The following is a 20,510-nucleotide window of genomic DNA, read 5'->3' as shown; positions in this document are numbered from 1 at the left end:
AATGTTTAATTGCCTTATTATATTACATTTACACAACAAATTGATGGATAACTAGTGTTGAAATCAGCGGTCAACAATTTTTATTTTTTTTCAAATATTGTTCAAGATACTGTAAAAGGTATTTGGTGACAAAATATACATCATATTTTGTTGCTTTCGGCCTGTCCTGTTACCGGTCGTCACAGTGCGTAATCCTTTTCCATGTAAGCCTATCTCCTGCCCTCATGTCTTGCCTCACTACATCATTAAACCTTCTCTTTGGTCTTCCTCTAGCTCTCTTGCCTGGCAGCTCCATCCTCATCATCCTTCTCCCGATATACTGTATTAACTCTCTCTCCTCTGGATGTGTCCAAACCATCGAAGTCTGCTCTCTCTAACTTTGTCTCCAAAACATCGAACCTTGCCTGTCCCTTTGATGAGCTCATTTCTAATCCTATCCAACCTGGTCACTCATAGAGAGAACTTAAACATCATCATTTCCGCCACCTCCTGCTCTGCTTCTTGTTGTCTCTTCAGTGCCACTGTCTCTAATCCAGACATCATGCCTGGCGTCACCACTGTCCAGACCGGGAACCCGGCCCGGTGCCCCCCCCCACCCCCACATACCTGGCGCCAGTCCCCCAGGGGACCCTGAATGAGATATGAGAGTGCCCAATGTGCGGAGTATGTACAGTGTGGATATTTTAAAAAAGTGCAGAGTGTGTGACGTAAGAGGCTAGACTCCTACAGGTACGGCCCGGCCCAACCGGTCGGCAGAACACAGAGAAGAGGGGGGAAGAAGCGCCAGGCATCGCCTGAATCCGAGTGACCCCGGCCCCAAACCCGGCCCCCGACCCTGGCCCCAAACGACCCCCGACCGACTCCCCCAGGGGGCCGGGCCAGCACGGCTCAAAAAAAGGGCGCCCAAACTACGAACATCCACCCTCCCAGCAGTCCGCAGCACAGACAAAAAATGACCATTCGACTCGGGGCTTCCCACAACCAGCACCAATATTAAACCCTCGAACCAAAAGGCAATGTGTGCGGAAACAACCCAACCAACCCAACACCCACCTATCAATGTCCCAGCCAAAAGTTAAATACAGCATCGCTAAAGCAGCCACCTGGGAATGCGCCACCGTGACAAATGGTCCACATGCGCAAGCTTCAACCCGACCCCCGTTCCAAGCCCACAGCCCCCCACCCCAAAGGGCACGCACCGGAACCCAGCACCCTGACACGAAAAGCAACCACACACCGCACCGGTGACCTTCCTCCCTTCCCCTTCAATGGACCGAACCAAACACCACAAAACACCGACTCCACCCCCCCCCCCCCCCTCCAACCCCCACCGACGAGGCACAAGACCAGTGCCTGCGACACTGCGAGACAAAGCCCCTCCCAACCCCCTGCGACGCAAAGCCGCCACAGCTTAATGCCAAGCCCCCCTCCCTCCCCCATTATCAATGCCCACGCCGGCCCGAAGACCAAAACAAACGGCAAAAGCCATCAGTGCCAAAACGCAACCAACCGCGCACCTTGCCGGCTGTCCCAACGCCGTCACAGACGCACTCCACAGCCTCACCCACCCAGGCGACCCCACCAAAGACCCAAAGACTGAGGCCCGGAGCACGCCAGACGCCACACACCGCGAAAGCCGCGCCACACAACACAATCCCACCCCAAGTGCTGCACCGAGGCGACCGGCCACCAACCTCAACAAAGTCAAGACACACCCAAGCCCCCCGCCAGCCCCTGCTGCCCCCTCCCCGAGGCGGGCGAACCAGAGGGACCGAAAGCAAGAACTGAAATCTCCAAACCCGAACGACCCCGGGAGAACCGCGACCGCCACCCCCGGCCCCAACCGGCCCTCGAACCCCGACGCTCAACCCCAGGAGGACTATACCCCCACCCCACACCACACCACATCGGTTAATTCCAAGCCAACCCCCCCCCATAGGCATAGGTCTGAGGCGCAGCAGCACGGCAGGACAAGAAATCATTGTCACATTACATTGAATTTACATTACACTTTACATTACATTACATTTCTGTATGATATTTGTGTTGGGAAATTTATGTTTAATATATATGTCAAATATTAGTTTTAGACAACTTTCACATCTGTGTGCATAACACTTGTCCCTAGTTATGTTAGACAACCTTCACATGCCTTATTGTTATGCTGTTATGTTGTGACTACTAGCTGCTATTCAGTAAAGATAAGTTGAGTGCAGCTGGACAAAGATAGTTGTTTTGTTTTCTTTCTCTTTCTCTCTCACTTCGATATAACAAAGTTCTTTTTTGTCTGGGCTTCAGTAAGGGGTGACAACTCGTAAGACTTTTACCTTGTCCTCTCTTTGCAAGGACTTTTCTCTTTTGTAATAAAAACCCAAAAAGACAAGATTGCTTCCTCTCTTATTCTGTCAGAAAAAGATTTGCCAAAACAATTTATTTCCCAGGCAAACAGAATCAAGCTTCGAGGTTCACCATTTTAATGAAAGGTGAGCAACTTTTTGCTTATTACGTTTGGCAGAGATATTTTCTAGTGATATTTAATCTATGACAATGTTTTGCCACTGGCTAATGTTCATAGCTTGTTTATTTTTCCAGTTTAATAGTATTGTTTTTTTTAGCGATAGAATTACAAGTGTTGGTTGAGCATGTTTATTTGGAAGATCTATAACTAAAATCACCCAGCAGACAAAGATTAGGAGAAATCGGAGTTCTACAGTTAAATACTGAAGAAAGAGTGTTCAGAAGCGCTGTATGGGTGTACAATGCCACAAAGCATGCAAATAAGTGTCTGGAGCGTTTTCAGTACAATGAGTGCTTATATTTAATTTTGAATAGCCCATTTTAGGCATAGGGCGGCACGGTGGTCGACTGGTTAGAGCGTCAGCCTCACAGTTCTGAGGACCAGGGTTCAATCCCCGGCCCCGCCTGTATGGAGTTTGCATGTTCTCCCCGTGCCTGCGTGGGTTTTCTCCGGGCACTCCGGTTTCCTCCCACATCCCAAAAAAAACATGCATTAATTGGAGACTCTAAATTTCCCGTAGGTGTGACTGTGAGTGCGAATGGTTGTTTGTTTGTATGTGCCTTGCGATTGGTTGGCAACCAGTTCAGGGTGTACCCAGCCTCCTGCCCGATGATAGCTGGGATAGGCTCCAGCACGCCCGCGACACTAGTGAGGTGAAGCGGCTCAGAAAATGGATGGATGGATTTTAGGCATACTATATTGCATAACGAGTGATCTATTGAGTACTTCGAACTGGATTAGCTGTAAATTCCTGTTTTTTGTCATTGAGAATGTGTTTCTACAGATTTGTGCCCAGTAATCAATGTCAGTAGACACTGAGAGGTATTTTTCCCATTTTGCGACTGGTAAGTGTATTAAATTAGTACTTGAGATTAATTTGTATACTTTTGAAACAAATTTGTTGTTTTGTGAGAGTAGTTCTACTATTTTCTGAACAAAAACGGCTCTTTTTCGGATTGTTCTTCTAACTTTATAGTATTGAAGAAAGTTACCATCTCTAATTTGAAATTCTTGATATAAGATTTCACGTGACCTGAATACATTATTTGTGAATAAGTGATGTAGGCGGTCAATACCACTCTGTTCACATATGCTGCAGTAAAGGGGTATTTTGTTAATCTTAAAATCGGGATTGTGCCAGATTGGGAAGGAATTACATTCTACTGCTCCGGTCTACCTGTAAGACGGTGGGAGAATGCTGCGTTTTTGCATAAATGAGCTATATCATCATATCAGTGAACACTTGACAGCCCACCCAGATGCTTTGCTCATCCTAGCTGGGGACTTTAACAATGCTGACCCCAAAACTGTGTTTCCTAAACTCTATTCAAATATTGACTTTCCAACATGGGGAAATAACACTCTGGACAATGTTTTTACCCCCCTGAGAAGGGCCTACAAGGCCCTTCCCCTCCCCCACCTCGGAGCCTCACACCATCTCACTGTTATGCTAATGCCAATTTACAGACCACTGGTTAAAGTCTCCCAACCGGTTACGAAACAGGTACGAGTGTGGCCAGAAAGGTCCCTAGAGGCACTTCAAGACTGTTTCGCCACCACAGACTGGAACATGTTGAAACCGGCTGCCACCTACAACTCCATCACAGACCTTCAGGAGTACACAGAGACTGTTACTGCCTACATCAGCAAGTGCATGGATGATGTCACCACCACTAAGTCCATCACAGTCCGTGCTAATCAGAAGCCATGGCTCTCGGGGAAGGTGTACAGATCTGAGGATGAGGAGGGCCTGAGGACAGCCAGGGCCAATTTGTCCCGTGGCATCAGGGAAGCCAAGAGGGAGTACTCCAGGAAGATCGGTGACAACAGTCACACCCGGGGCCTCATGTACAAATACTTGCATGGATTTTCTCCTGAAACATGGCGTACGCTCAAATCCAGAAAACGTCGTATGCACAAAAATATCCAGATGTATGAATTTGTGCGTACGCATGAATCCAAGCACATTTCCTTTGTACATCCCAATCAACGTCGACATGAGCGCACATGTTGGAGTAGCTGACCCCTTACTGTCCACGCCCACATTTAAATATGCAAATCATATACAAATGAACCCTGCACCTGAGATCCCGATCTCTGCATGATCAGAAAAAAAGGAAAATGAGCAATGTAATGAAGAAAAATTATTTTTCTGAATGTGAAGTTGCTCAATGAAGTGGAGGTGCGCAAGAAAATCCTTGGCACGCTGTGCTCCCGCGTGAACAACACGCGAAAGAGGAGTGAATGGGACAGCGTGTGCGTGGCTGTCAATGCTGTGGGGTCAGAACAGCGCACACAAATGCTGAACTAAAAAAGAAATGGTCAGACATTAAGGTGGATGTGAAGCGGAGGACAGCTGCCCACTGCCACAGTGTGGCCAAAACAGGCGGAAGAAACGACGCGTAGGGCCTCACCCTGTTCGAGAAGAGAGGTGACACTGCTCTCTCATGGGTGGTGGGAGCAGATGTGGCTGACTCTGATTACTCCACAAGGTTAATCCCATGTTTTTTTATAACTCACAACAAAAGTGTTCATACGGTAACCTATACTCAGCCCTATGAGATAAAGGTTCATGCGTAAATGTTGTATGTATGGTATTTGTAATAAATATTTTGAATTCAAATAGAAGCATGTCAGCATATTAAAGAGGATATCAAAAACTCTGACACCTGTTTATTTATTATTTGAATACACAGGAGAGGTCACGCAGTCGCACCCACGCGCTACATGTTCATGGGATTCATCAACATTCCCTGGTGTCTCTATAGTGTCACAGACGCGAAGGATTCGTCCAGTCATGCCCCCCTTATGTAATTCAGACCACTTTGTCCTGGTATTACAAATCATCCATCCATTTTCTGAACCACTTCTCCTCACAAGGGTCGCGGGCGTGCTGGAGCCTATCCCAGCTATCATCAGGCAGGAGGCGGGGTACACCCTGAACTGGTTGCCAGCCAATCGCAGGGCACATACAAACAAACAACCATCCGCACTCACATTCCCACCTACGGGCAATTTAGAGATGTTCAGATTTATGATAACAGTTTCCCAGCAGCACACTAAGTGTTGCCAAAGCACCAAAAGCTGTAGAAACGTGCCTACGCCAGCCATGAAGTTGCTGTGATGCACCGTACACTTCCACGGTCATTTCACTCTTGATGCATCTGAACGTTACCGTGAAAAAGAACGTACGCCGCGTTTTTGTTCATGAGGCCCCGAGTTCCGAAGAAGTCGTCTCCCTCCTGTCATAATGACCACTGTCCGATAGCGCTCACCTGATGAAGTGCTTCGAGTGGCTAGTCATGCACAACATCAAGTCCCCCCCCGCCCCCGGACCACTTCCAGTTTGCATATCAGTCCAACCGGTCCACCGATGACGCCGTCTCAACCACCCTCCACTCTGCCCTCACACACCTGGACTCTAAGGACTCATATGTCACACTGCTGTTCAAAGACTTTAGCTCAGCATTCAATAACAATAACATCATCCCTCAACAACTGATCTACAAATTGGACTAGCTGGGACTCAACACTTCGATGTGCAACTGGCTGCTGGACTTTGACAGGGTGACCGCAGGCAGTACGGGTATGTGTCGGCAGCAACACATCCAGCACCATCACTCTGAGCATGGGGGCCCCTCAAGGTTGTGTGTTGAGTCCCCTCCTCTTTGCCCTGCTGACCTATGACTTCACACCAACATACAGCTCCAACTTCTTCATCAAGTTTGCAGACGTCACAACTGTGGCTCTCATCAGGAACGGGGACGAGACAGACTACAGGAGTGAGGTAAGCCGCCTGGCCGGGTGGTGCACGGACAACAATCTCCCTAAATGTGGAAAAAAAACAAGGAGATTGTTGTGGACTTCAGGAGAGCCCACTCCCAGCATGCTCCCCTGAACATCAATGGTACTGCGGTGGAGAGAGTGCACAGCACCAAGTTCCAGGGAGTGCACATCGCTGAGGACCTCACCAGCAGCACCTCATCACTGGCCAAGAAAGCTTACCAGCGTCTCTACTACCTGCGCAATCTGAGAAGAGTCAGAGCCCCAACCCCCATCATGTACTCGTTCTACAGAGGGATCATCGAGAGCATCCTGGCCAACTGCATCCCTGTGTGGTATGGAGCCTGCACTGCATCCTGCCGCAAGACTCTCCACCGCATAGTGAGGCCAGCTGAGAAGATCATCGGAACCTCTCTTCCTTCCCTGCTGGACATTTACAGCGCCCGCCTCACTAACCGACTCAAAGACATCTTTAGAACTCTCTGCCTGCTCCTCCCCCTCTACCTCTTCTGTCCTTTGCCCACTCTGAACTCTGATGCCCCACAAACATGCACATGCGCACACACACACACACACACACACACACACACACTTACCAGACTCAGGGTCGCACCAGCCACTTTAGCAGCATTGGGGTTTGTCATCTAATTTATGTCTTATTTGCCTTGGTTCTCTGACCTTGACTATGTTCCACGTCACCTGATCTTTGATATTTGCACATTCAATAAAAAAAAAATTATAGTGTACATACCATAGTTTTGAGCTTTTTATATTGTTATTATTTGTACTGTATTTTGTAGCACCGCAGGCCCTGTCGTACCATAATTTCAATCCTCTGTACGTGTTACACATATAGAAGATTTGGTAATAAAAGCACGTTGAAACCACCTTGAGTCAATCAAGCAATTGTTTGTTTATATATTATAGTTATTTTTGGAACAACTGGTACGTCACAGCTTTCTGCTCAAGGTGATTAGGAAAGTAGTTTAGGACTTTTCAAGATTTTCAGGTGGCCAGCGACCCCGTATCCCACGAGAATAGATCCGCACCTGCACTGAACAGCAGCCAAGTCCCATCTCCACATTCAAAACCAAAACAAGAGTAATCTGTAGTTAGCACATCTGCCTCACAGTTCTGGGGACTGGGGTTCAAATAGATGGGGCTGGAGAGGGATGAGTGTTCAAAAGATCATTTAAATACCATTTTACTGTCTGGACATGCAGAGAGTTTTAACATACAGTATATGACAAAAAGTGTTTCCCCCCCAAACTGCAAACTTCACCTTTAACACGTTTTATAAATTAAAGTTGAAACATTTTCAAGTTGGCCCTTGCATTCTTCATTTTTTTCTCTATGCAGCCCTCGGACGAAAAAGTTTCAACTACAGCTATTAATATAGTACAGAGCCATTATAATGCAAGTGAAAAGGCCATCATTGAGTATGAATCTATAAAGAGAAAACAAGGACCGTAGGCATGACCAAAGGAACAGTTTGGTACATTCTTAAACAGAACTAAGTCCCTGGGGAGCTCAACAACAACAACAACAACAGTGTGGAAGACCACAGAAGATCATTGATGTGAAGGATGATACCTTTCCTTGGTTGAAGAAAAGCCTTCCCAACATCCACAGACGTCATCTATAAAAGCATCTCATGATCTGTATTCAGATTTGTATTTTATCTTGTTTTATTTTTTTGACAAATGACTGTCAACTAGTATTGGAATGGTGGGAAGAAAAAGAAAAAAAAGCATGGAAAAGTGAGTGAATATGTCACGATTTAAAGCATACTACATCACATAATTTGCATAAACTGGCTGTACAGTAATGGTGAATGCCATCTTTGTTTATTACTTAAATTAAAGCTACCTTTCAATTCAATTACCTTGGAGCGAACTATTTACATTACATATTGGCAACTCTGTGCATATTCAAATTATAGCTATAATCTGTCAATCAGATTAAGTGCTATTAAATTATTATCTGACATCTTGTTTCTTGGATTTCTAACCAAAGGTTTTGGATATTCACATTTTGAATTCATCACTTTAACCACTAAACAAATGCATTGCTCCAATGAATACATGTAGCTTTTTCATGATTGTTCGGTTTAAAGAGACAGCAGGTTCTCCGTTGATAAAATGATGTGCAAAGCTGTGAAGGAGGAAGGGGTGAGGACACAAGGGGCCCAGACAGCTGTCACACTAACATACGCCTCCCTCTGTGAATAGAAATTCAGTGACTAGGCCTGGGGAGGGGTTGTGGTGTGGATGGGAGCCGGTGGGTGGGGTTTGCGAGGTAGCATACAGCTGCCACAGAGCTGTCACTCATGTGTTATCATACTCTCTCATCTATACTCCCTATTGGGCCACTGGACACTGTGGCCAATAGCCACAGCCAGTGCTGGCCCAAGCCGTTACGGGGCCCTAAGCAGAATTTGATTTAGGGCCCCCCCCCCTCCCACCACCACCACCACAATGTCCCCTGTGCTTGACTACTACCAATACATATGTATATAGGATATGTGTGTCAAGCATTTCATTTCTTTGAAGTTTAAAAAAAAAAAAAAACATTCTCGTGCTCTTTGGGGGCCCCAAGCAGCCTAATGCATCGGTCACAGAGAGCTGAAGCCTATCCCAACTCTGACTGTGGGCAATAGTCAGGCTGTGTCCTGGGCTCGTCACCAATCAATCACAGGGAGCAAACGTACACACAACCATCCATGATCCTCACACAGTCATTAAACTATATGTTGCTATGTGCAATCAAATTAACCTTTGAAAAAAATGGTAATAGGTTGTGTTTACTGGTAAGTGATTGATTGACAATGTAAATTAAATGTCACGTGGTGCAATGACTTGAAATTATTCAGACAGTACAGATGACTTAGTTTCCTAGTGTCTTTCCAAATGTAAAGCAAATGCCTTTCAGCTATCGTAAAATAAATCCAACACTGTCACCTAGTGGAGGAACTGAGTTAATCAGGAAGGTACATAGTACCATATGTCTTATTATTTTCTATAAGGCCTATCCTAGCTGGCTTTGGCGATACGTTCACATCGTCACTGAGTTGTAAATGTACATGCCGTACATATTGTACAAAAAAGCATACCTACATACTGTAGGTACATGCATGCACAACCAGTATGTTACCAGTAACCAGTTTGGATACACATTCTAGTGCTATTTGATTGAGAGACTATGTTCATACATACATGCATACATACAAACTGAACTCAACAACACCATATCCTCTTTGTGGAGACAAAACTTAGCAGCTTTCGATTATTTTTTTCATTCCTTGTGTCTGATTCCACACAAAATTGTCATGCATGATATTTTCTTCCAAAATGTTTTAAAATGAAATTAGCAGTATTTATTGACATTCACTGCCAGTCCTTCACGTTAACATGGATATTTGAATTCAACAGCCGTCAATGGCAGTGATTAAGTAGTAATTACTAAGATTTATTTATTATTTTTACATAATCAGACTTAACGACACTTTATGCAACAAGTGTTGAAAGCTCCCTCTAATTTGGAGCCAAAAAGTGATGTAAGCAGGTAAACCAGGTATATCTATGCCTCTGTGTTGTTATGCTACCCTAGAAATATTGCTTTTCTCCAAGTAAAACTTTAAGAACTTGAGGACATACTTGTAACAATTTGGCCCTTGGATAAGGTAGGACACTTCATGGTAGATTGTACCTTGGGGGCAGAACTGTTCTCTCATTGTGCCCCATTTCTAACAGTGTACTGGAAATTCTGCATCTCTAAATAATTTTTTTTTTAAAAAACAGTTTTGAGATCATGTGAGACAAATGGGATTGAAGGGTGTGTTTGCAGCAACCCATTTTTATTTATACTATCGAAGTTTTCTGTGTTTTTGGCCACCCGATTTACATACTCAAGTATAATAAGTTACAGGAATCGATTCAGCAGCACTGCATAACAAATTGGCCCAACAACTTTGTCTCTATTGCTCTCCATTGGAAAAAAAAGCAAGACTGCAAGTCGACTGACCTCCCCCGTGCCTCACATTTTCCAATCATCATTAAGTCGACCCACTTTAAGAGAAGTAAACCAGAAACAAATTCAATTTTCAAAACATTTGCATCTGAAAAATAAGTGAGAACAGCAATTGCGATGTTTCATTAAAACTACTGCCATGAGCACAATCTTGATAGAAAAATGAAAGGAATAATGTATGGCTATATTTTACAGCAGTTACATTAATTGACGAGTGACATTCGGCGGCGTGGTGATGGAGTGCTACCTCAACGAGTGAAAATAAAAAGGACACTTCTCAGATTATGAACTGTTTGAAAGCAAGTAGTCTCTCGCCTAGTCATACTAGACACACTCTTTATTAGCTCTGCAGTACAGGGGGGGAGCAGTGCAATCATTTACACAAGACAACCCCCCCTCTCAAAAAAGAAAACTAGTTTCCACCAGTGTTTGAAGAAGTATTTTACATGGCTTTGCGACCCACTGGTGTAGTGTACTCCACTGTCTTCCGTAATAGAGTTATATTAATGAAGACTGTATTGCTTGCACTGGTATCAACCCATCATGTAATGCAACTAATTCACAATTCACACATTTGTTCACTGTTTACATGCATAATTACAAGGGCCTTTGTTTTGTTTTTCATGACTTCAATCAAGCTTGTTTTACACTTTATTTGTTTGCTGCACCAAATTGTTGGTTTCTAGGAGACAGTTTCCACACTGACGCACGCCCCAAAATATATACACACATTGGAACAAAAGATTCTGTTATGATTCTTAAAATAAACATCTGCTGAGCCCAAGGTGGAACAATTTTGTCATTTTCAGTCGGGTTGCGGCACCAGTTAATGCCAATTAAAGCCATTTTCTGTTGGGACATTTACATAAGGCTGTGGAGAGAAGCACAGAGCCGGGTTTGTTTTCCATTCTGGCACCAGACGTTTCCTAGATACACTCAGGCCTGTTTTCAGCACCTTCAGGAGCTTTCTGTTTGACATGGAGCAAAAAAGGGCCTAATCCTCTTGGTTTATATTGAGTACAGACTACTTATTACAGTCTGACTCACAGGGTCGCTCACTTGACTCCATGCCAGTTATACTTTAATGCTTTAAATGAATAGAGGACTAGGTGGGAGACATAAGCTTGGACATGAGCAGGATAACCTAAACTATGTTTTTGGATGTGCTGTTAATGGTTGTTTTCTTTAGGGCCCCAGGCCAGTGACAAACAAGTGTTTGGTAGATTTGTTTTTCTTTTTGTTAAATGTCTTAATTTATGGATGATTTCCCCCACTCTGTACTCCTCATCATTTGACACAAACAAGGCCTTTTCTCTGGGAGATGTTTTTCTTTGTGGCTACAAATATACAGGTACATCTCAATAAATTAGAATAGTGTCAAAAGCCTAATTTAGTTAGGTAGTTCAATTCAAAAAGTGAAACTCATGATAGAGATGCACTATATACACAAATATTTCATGATTTTTTTTTTTAAATAATTTTAATGATTATAGTTTACGGAGGCGGAACGGTGGGCGACTGGTGAGCACATCCACACATTTTAGCCATCACAGCCATCACAGTGAACACCGCTAACACACACACACTTGTTAATGGAACACACTGGAGTGGGGGGGGCAGCATTTAAACGCCCGGGGAGCAGTTTGGTGCATCGGTGTCATGCTCAAGGATACCACTACCGTGAGTCTGGGGGATGTTGGTGATCGATTGTCCATTGCCACATCTGTCATCCTCTCAAGGTCTGTCAAGCTCCCACATAACACAAAACTCCTTCAAAAAGTGTATACACATTAATCTCAAGTACTAATTCAATACACTTACCAATTGGAAAAAGACCTCTCAGCGTCTATTGACAATGAATACTGGGCGAAAATCTGCAGAAATACATTCGCACTGACAAAAAAAACAGTAATTTACAGCTAATCCACTTCAAAGTACTCCATAGATCACACATCACGCAATATAGCATGCATAAAATGGACTATTCAAAATCAAACATATGCACTCATTGTACTGAAAATGCTCCAGACACTTATTTTCACGCTCTCCGGCATTGTACACCTGTATAGCACTTCAGGTCACTAGTTACACAGAAACTCTCCTCAGTTTTGAACTGTAGGATTCTAATTTCTCCTAATCTTTGTCTATTGGGTGATTTAAAAGGTATAGATCTTCTAAATAAACAAGCTGATCCAATACTTGCAATTCTAGCAATTGCTATAAAAACAACAACAACAATATTGTTAAACTAGAAAGATAAGCAAGTTATCAAGATTAAACAATGGCAAAATCTTGTCATAGAGTATATAACACGAGAAAATATCTCTGCTAAACGTAATAAACAAATGGATAAGTTTAAGAAAAACATGTCACCCTTCAATAAAATGGTGAACCTTGAAGCTTGATTCTTGTCTGCCTGGGAAAGAATGTCATCCAAAAATGTATTGTAATGTAATCTGTAATTTAAATGTAATGTAATATGAGCAAACCATATCTTCTCATTTTAGACTCTTGTTCACGCCATAGGGTCACTTGCATGTACTTGAACCCATATTGGCTTCGAATCTGTGGTGTGGGCCTCTGGGGATGCTGGGTCTGTTTCCCCCTCCTCCTCTTGGGTCGGGTTTTGTCCGTGTTGCCCTCCTTCGGGGGCTGCTCTCGGTCCCTGGGTGCCAGGGAGGTGACCACTGGCCCAACTCTGGGGGCTGGGGGCTGTGCTGCTGCACCGCGGGCCTGTGTCCTCCTCTCCCCCCTACCCAGGGCGCTCTGCCGTGGTCATCGCCCCTCTCTTGCTCGGGCTGTGTGGGGTCACTGGCTGACTTCGGGGCCGAGAGTAACGTGTCAGCGCCTCCTGCCTGGGCGGATCCGCCTTCTGTGCCCTGTGGGGTGAGGGAGGGGCTGCCCCCCTTTTCTCTGTGGTCTTCCAGCCCGTAGGGCCAGGCCGGGTCCGCAGTAGTCCAGCTTCTTACTTAACACACTCAACACATTTTAATTACTTACACTGTACATATTTCACACATTAGGCACATTCACATCTCATTCAGGGTCCCCTGGAGGGCTGTCACGAAGCATAATGGGGCAGACGCCGGTCCGCGTCCTGGCACATCTGTGCTGGTCTGCGGTCTGGTCACCCCCCTTCTCTGCCCTGCCAGTCCTCCAGTTTTAATGCATCATACACCCATCAGTGGGGGAAGAGGAGTGTTGGGCTGGGAAGAACACTTGGCCAGGTGTTCCAGCACTCCGGCCTGCTCTCTGGCCCACCATGCCTTTCCCCCGCAGATTTTTAATGCACCTCATACATTCACACATCCATTGGGTAGCGAGTTGGCCTGGGTGGGGGTGATGGTTGCGGGTCATCATTGCCGTCTCGCCCACCCTCGCGAGTCTCCCCAATTTTAATGCATGACACCCCACCCCACACGATCACGGTACAGGGATTATGGTTGCCAGTCGGGGACCTGGTAACCATAGTAATAGGGTGGGTGGCGGGTCTTCACACTTCTCTTGGCTTGACTCCTCGGGCCTGTGGCCCCTCCTTCGGTTGTCGGGCTGTGGGGAGATGGAGATCCCCCCCCTCTCCTGGCATCGGTCCACCCTTCGCAGCTATAAAATCTTAAATTCTTGTGGGAAGGCTTTCAACTAGGTTTAGGAGTGAGTTTATGGGGATTTATGACCATTTTTCCAGGAGCCTATTTGTGAGGTTACACACTGATGTTGGACAGGAAACCCTAGCTCTCAGTCTCCGCTCTAATATATCCAAAAGAGTTCTATAGGGTTGAGTTAAGGATTGTGCAAGTTGTCCACATCAAATTTTCTCATCCATGTGCAAGTTCATCCACATCAAATTTTCTCATCGATGTCTTTAAGAACCTTGATTAGTGCACTGATACACAGACATGTTGCAACAGGAAGGGGCCATGTCCAATCTGTTCCCACAAAGTTGGAAATGTCCAAAATATTCGTCCCTGAGCTCCAGTGAAAGGAACTCTGAATGCTTTAGCATACCAAGCTATTTTGGATTCCCAGAAACTCACTCCTAAACCTTGTTGAAAGTCTTCCCAGTGTTTAAGTGTCATTAAACCCTATTGATTAAGAATGGGATATCACTTAAATATATGTGAGTCAAGGCAGGTAAGTGAAGACTTTTGGCGAATATATATATATATATATATATATATATATATATATATATATATATATATATATAAAAGATGCAAGTCCTCTAGCACTTAGAGCAGGGGTGCTCAATGCGTCGATCGCGATTGACCAGTCGAACGCAAAGGTAGTATTGGTAGATCGCATGACATCGCGTGACATAAAAAAAAAATTCATCAGCCTATCATACATCCCGTTGCTTCATTAATATACATATATAATCGATGATATTAATGAAATCTGAATTTTTCTGACACTTAGGTCACACACATGCGCAAACAACGCTGCTAAAAGGTAACTGCAGATGCGCAAACAAAGGCGCCAAGTGTGTCAAAACTAACAAGCTAGTCAGTGTTATCTCCCATTTTTATCTCTCGGTGTTTTCTCTTAAACTTAAGAAAGGGTATAAAAATGAGTGGGGGAGCTGGACCAAGTAAGAAGACAAAAACTTACCACTTTCATATGGAATAGGACAAGAAGTATTTTTTTCACGATGACATTTTCGAAATGCGTATGCCTCATCTGCTAGTCTGCCATCGCATTACCAAAGAACGGAAATGTGGAGCGGCATTTTAGGACTGTGCATGGAAAATACGACACTGGGTACACTTTCCTGGTTGATTCACTTCAGTGCAAGTCATCGGCGTAAATTCAGGTAATGACAAAAAATTTTACATTGTTAATTATGTTGTGTTGTGCAAGATTGGCTCATGCGGTGATGCAAGGTACATCAACATACATTGGTGCTGAGCTGTGTCGGCGGCCCAGAATTTTAGCTCACTGGTAGCGCTCCGTGCTCTCAAACCGGAGACATGGTCGCGGCCCCCACCCCCCCATAAAAAAAGGTAGATCGCGGGAGGTTGGCTGCTTGAAAAGTAGATCTTGGGGCAAAAAAGTTTGGACACCCCTGCCTTAGAGTATCCATGGTTTTTCGCTCTGTGGCTCTCCGTGTCTCTCTCTCTAAACCATGCTCCAACACGTAACATGGGTCCTCAACGGATATGGTCTTCGTCTGACATGCTGATAAAGCTCTGATCAAAGCTCCTGCTGCCATCTGGTGTCGATTTATCATACAAAAATCCTTCCCAACCCTTAGATATTTTTTGTGGTGCTGCGCTTTATTACAATTTTTTTTATTAAAAAAAATAAATAAAACACTGAAGACATATTAATACGTCTTTGGCACGAAACGGATGGGTTTATGAAAACGTATTTATACGTCTTTGGCACGAAATGAGTTCATTTGTTTGTCGTCAGAGAGATGCTGACCCCTAAATCTGTTTTTGAAAGGTCTGAAAAGGTGGTAATCTGATGGTGCCATATCGGGTGAATATGGGGGATGGGTTGTGGTTATCCGGCCAAAGAAAGTGATGACTTTCCAAGCTCCTTTGCTTGTCACAGAGGTCACTTGTTCTTCGTTTTTGACCCTGGACACCCACTTCTTGAAGGTGCTCTAGCCTATTGCGGCCTGCACATACACATTTTGCAACCTTTTGAAAATGTTTAGTTGTGGTTCCGCTTCCAAAGCAAGAAATTCAATCACCGCTCTCTGCTTCTGACAGTCATCCCCTGGCTCAAAGGAAGAGGACAGGCTGAAACAAAGCTTTTTAGTCAGTAAACCTTCAAACATGTATTTAAAATACAAACACGTTAACATTTCTGGGAAAAAAAACTATTATTAATAAAATTGAGCTCATTAATTTTTGACTGCCCCTCTTACATATACGGACCCTTTTGATTAAAATTTTGACTATCATGGAAAAGTTTCTTTATTTCCATAATTCCATTCAAAAAGTTAAACTTTCATAGATGATAGTTTCAGGGCCCACAATTCAAACAATTTCAAGTATTTATTTGTTTGTTTTTACATAATTTGGGCTTCAAGCTCATAAAACCCACAAAATCAGGAATTTAAAAAATGTGAATACTGTGAAGAAATCGGCCCAAATTTTGCAGGCCTTAAATGTTTTAAACTGAGTGTCACACACTAATCATCTAGTAAACTCAAAGCACCTGGACAGGTTTCCCCAGGTGTCATTAAATTGCTTCAGTTTGGTTCAATTGTCTCAGTTGGGTTTTAGAACATTTGAAGAAGGTCCAGTGTTTTTGGGGTTCCTTGATTTTGTATATATGTTATAGTATGCTGTAGCTGTTTTCAAGGATGTATTTTATCCTCCAAAAATTATGGCTTATCTGTTGAAGCAAGCAAATCCACGCAGTCAGTCTCCCTTTCAGTAAAATGGGTCACCAGCAATATCTTTCAGAAAATAAGTGACCTTTGTACCAGAGGAACAATATGCTCCAAATTAATTGGTAAGGGAGGGCAAATGAGTCGGGACGACATTATAAAGTACCCAGTGGGAGCTCCAAAATAGGCCTCGTCCCAGTGGGATTCACTCTGGCTGCAGGAGTGGTGGAGAAGTATGTCAGCAATTTGAGGGTCTAATCAAGGCAGAAAAGACAATCTTTGTGAACTGACCCAACAGAAATAGCAGGATGGATGGAATTACGTGATGCCCAGAGCTTGGGACATTTCATGACCTTGTATACCCCTGTGTGTATTTAAGTCTCTGCTGGATGGGTGCAGCATTATTTCCCCTTACTGTATATTTAAAGGCTAAAGTAGTATAAAACTACAAGTACTAATTCAGACATGTATATTTCAAGCTGAAGTACATAAATCTACTTATTCAGATACATAAAAAGGAAAAAGCTAGTGGTCAATGAAATCACTGAGTAAAATATTGTTTTTTTTAAAAATGAAATGAGAACAGCACGGTGATCAACTGGTTAGCACACCTGCCTCACAGTTCTTAGGACCCGGGTTCAAATCCAGCCTTTCCTGTGTGGCGTTTGCATGTTCCCCCGTGCCTGCGTGGGTTTTCTCCGGGTACTCTGGTTTCTCCCACATCCCCAAAACATGCATGGTAGGTTGATTTAAAACTGTAAAATTTCCCGTAGGTGTGACTGTGGCTGGCTACCAGTTCAGGGTGTACCCTGTCTCTCGCCCAGAGTCAGCTGGGATAGGCTCCAGCACTCTTACGGCCCTAGTGAAGCTGTGATTCAATGCCGCTTTTGCTCCTGTTAACAGGTATTTTGGCCCACTTTTTTTGACCGCATGGTTCAGCTCTTTCCAAAGGATTTAGATCAGGGCACTTCAGAATGGTGACACTTTTGTTCTTCACCATTTGTGTGTATTTTTAGCTGAGTGTTTCGTGTCATATGTCTTGTAGCTGAGACCAAGTTTTCTTACACAGTGCAGCACATTTGCTGCGGAATGCCTTGATAGTCTTGCAATTTCACGAACCTTGCACAGACTCAAGACACCCAGTGTTGTAAGCAACAAAGCAGCCAGTTTTGTCTCACATGTCCAAAAGACATTCTTCCAGAAGCTTTGCGGCTTGTCCATTTGCATTTTGGCAAATTATGATCTTGTCAGTTGCATGTTATGTAACAGTTTTTTAGGGTTTTTTTCAGTGACGTTTTCTTTCTTAAATGGAGGGGGAATAAATATTGTCCATGTGTGTATACTTCAAATATGGTGCAGAAAAGCACACGTTTTATTGCATTTTCCATTGTAAAGGGTCTCAAAATATGGTATATTATTGCGCAACAGAGAATTTACCCCTTCTTCTCTGTGAAAGGAAGGAGCTTTAAAAAATGCTATGATGGAAAGCTGCTATCTTCTTTTCAGGTACTGGCACAAGAAGGTTGTTCCTACGGAATACGATTGTTTTTTTTCCCTTAAAGGAAACATGTACTTCCCCTGTGAATGTCTGACGACCACTACTGTAGTATATTGCACACCCCGTTTCTTGCCCAAAATCAGCTAGGATATTCTGCAGCTCACCCTCTACCCTCATGAGGACAAGTGGTTTCTTCCCACCCATCAAGTATGAAATTATACAACCAAGTAACTTTTTGTGAGCTTTTTATATTTCTAAAAATGTGTTCGTAAGCAAGTGATTCAGAATTTTGTGGGATTGTGACATCACAATCTAGCTACCGCAATTTCTCGTGTATAACGCGCAACCATGTATAATACGCACCCCCAAAGTTCACCTCAATCTTCTGGAAAACCCTTCTACCGATGTATAATGCATTTTTACATTGCATGAGTTTGCTTCTACCCATATAATCAAACGAAGTATTATTTGTATCTTGTTAGTTTTTTCAAAGAATTATTCCGAATTTAAGCACTTTATTTGAACACATAATACTTTATTTTTATTTACTTGCTCTTATTTTGAAATTCACAGCCCTACTTTTATTTAGTGAATGAGAAAACACAGTTGTGTTCATATGTTTGATTACCGAGGCAGAATTTGTTAGAAAGAAAACATGAAGGACCAGGCGACACTCATTTAATTTTATTTTAATGGGATTAAAATTAAACTCCCAAGCATTTCAGAAAAGCATTATCATCAAACAAAACATAACCATAAAGAAATTAATGATGGTTGTTGTTCAGTCATCAGCTGTATTTAAAAAATATATATATTTCACAAATTCTGCTTGGGTATTTAAACCTATGAACGGTACATATGCAATAATATGTACCCCTGTCATATTGGATTGAAAGTGTATGCTACGCCTTTTTCATAACCGCTAGGTGGGGGTGGCATACTAGAATGAAAGTGTTCAACTTTTTCATAACCTCTAGGGGGCGGTGGCATATTGGAATGAAAGTGTACAACTTTTTCATAAGCTCTAGATGGCAGCATACATTTATAAAATGTTAAAGTTTTTTCATTTTCCTCTATATCTATGTATAATGCTCACTATTGACTTTTGACAATTTTTGGGGGGGTGGGGGAATACGCATTATACATGAGAAATTGGGGTAATTTACATTATACTGCCCAACACAGCGATTATTCATCCATGACAGCTCAGCTGGGTGAAGAGCTGCCATTTTTTCCTTGCAAGTGACAAAATTAAAAGGTATATTCATTTGGACTGTAACACATTTGAGCACATAGACGGTTGAAAAAAAATGTCTGTGTCATTTTTTTTTTGACAGTTGTGTTTGCAAATGTATTCAAATTGTATGGAAATGCTATATCTGAGACAATTCCCAGCAATTAAGTGCTTCAGTCCCCCATGAAAATATTTTCTCTCTCTGGATACAGCTTGTCCACCCCGTCTATAAGAATGATCCCTGAGTATAACAGCAGATAAACGCTCACATTGCCCATTTCACAGCTGAATCGCTGCTCGTTTGGACACATGCGAATGCCAGATTATTTCCAGGTTTTCCTATTTTTAGATAAGTCATTTTAAGTACTGGTGACACTGGTGTCAAAGTGCACAGTTGCTTGCTGCCTGGAATTCCAACTAATTTTTTTTCCATTTCACAGAGTGCAGAGGGTGGAGTTTCTACTGTGTGTGTGTGTGTGTTTGTGAGAGCGAGAGAGAGAGAGAGAGAGAGAGAGAGAGAGAGAGAGAAAGTGGAGAACCTCTTTATCAGCACACAAGACACACACACTCCCACGAGCCAAAAAAACACACACCCACACACACACACGTGCGCACACACACACACGCGCGCACACACACGCACACACACACACACAGCCCTTACATTTCCCTCTGGGATATCCTGCCTGCAACTCATGGTGTAGTATTTACTGACTGTTAAGAAACACATTGGCTCTGCTGTTATCTGTGTGCACACAGACTTCCACACATATTTGTCCTGTTATTTTTAGGACTATTTCCACTTGGTCTGCCCTCAAGCTGTTTAATTAGTAGAAATAAAAATGGTTGAGGCATGCTCGTGCTATCAACAACAAACTTGTTGGCTGAGATCTTTGGTGGTGCCAAGCTACCCGATGTGATGTTTAAACCGACACTTAAGTTGACAGGTTTGCCCTTTCATGATTGTGATCATCCTAACGGACTGACATTACAGTAAAACACTAAGAATAAAACCAAGAGGAAACACCCAGGTTCAATCACCTCAAGTAATATATGGTAACAAAAGAGACTCCAGGAAGTCATGCAGCAAGTGAACTGCGGTTAA

This window comes from Phyllopteryx taeniolatus, chromosome 11, assembly GCF_024500385.1.
Source record: "Phyllopteryx taeniolatus isolate TA_2022b chromosome 11, UOR_Ptae_1.2, whole genome shotgun sequence".
NCBI lineage: Eukaryota > Metazoa > Chordata > Actinopteri > Syngnathiformes > Syngnathidae > Phyllopteryx > Phyllopteryx taeniolatus.
This window is presented reverse-complemented; position numbering follows the sequence as displayed.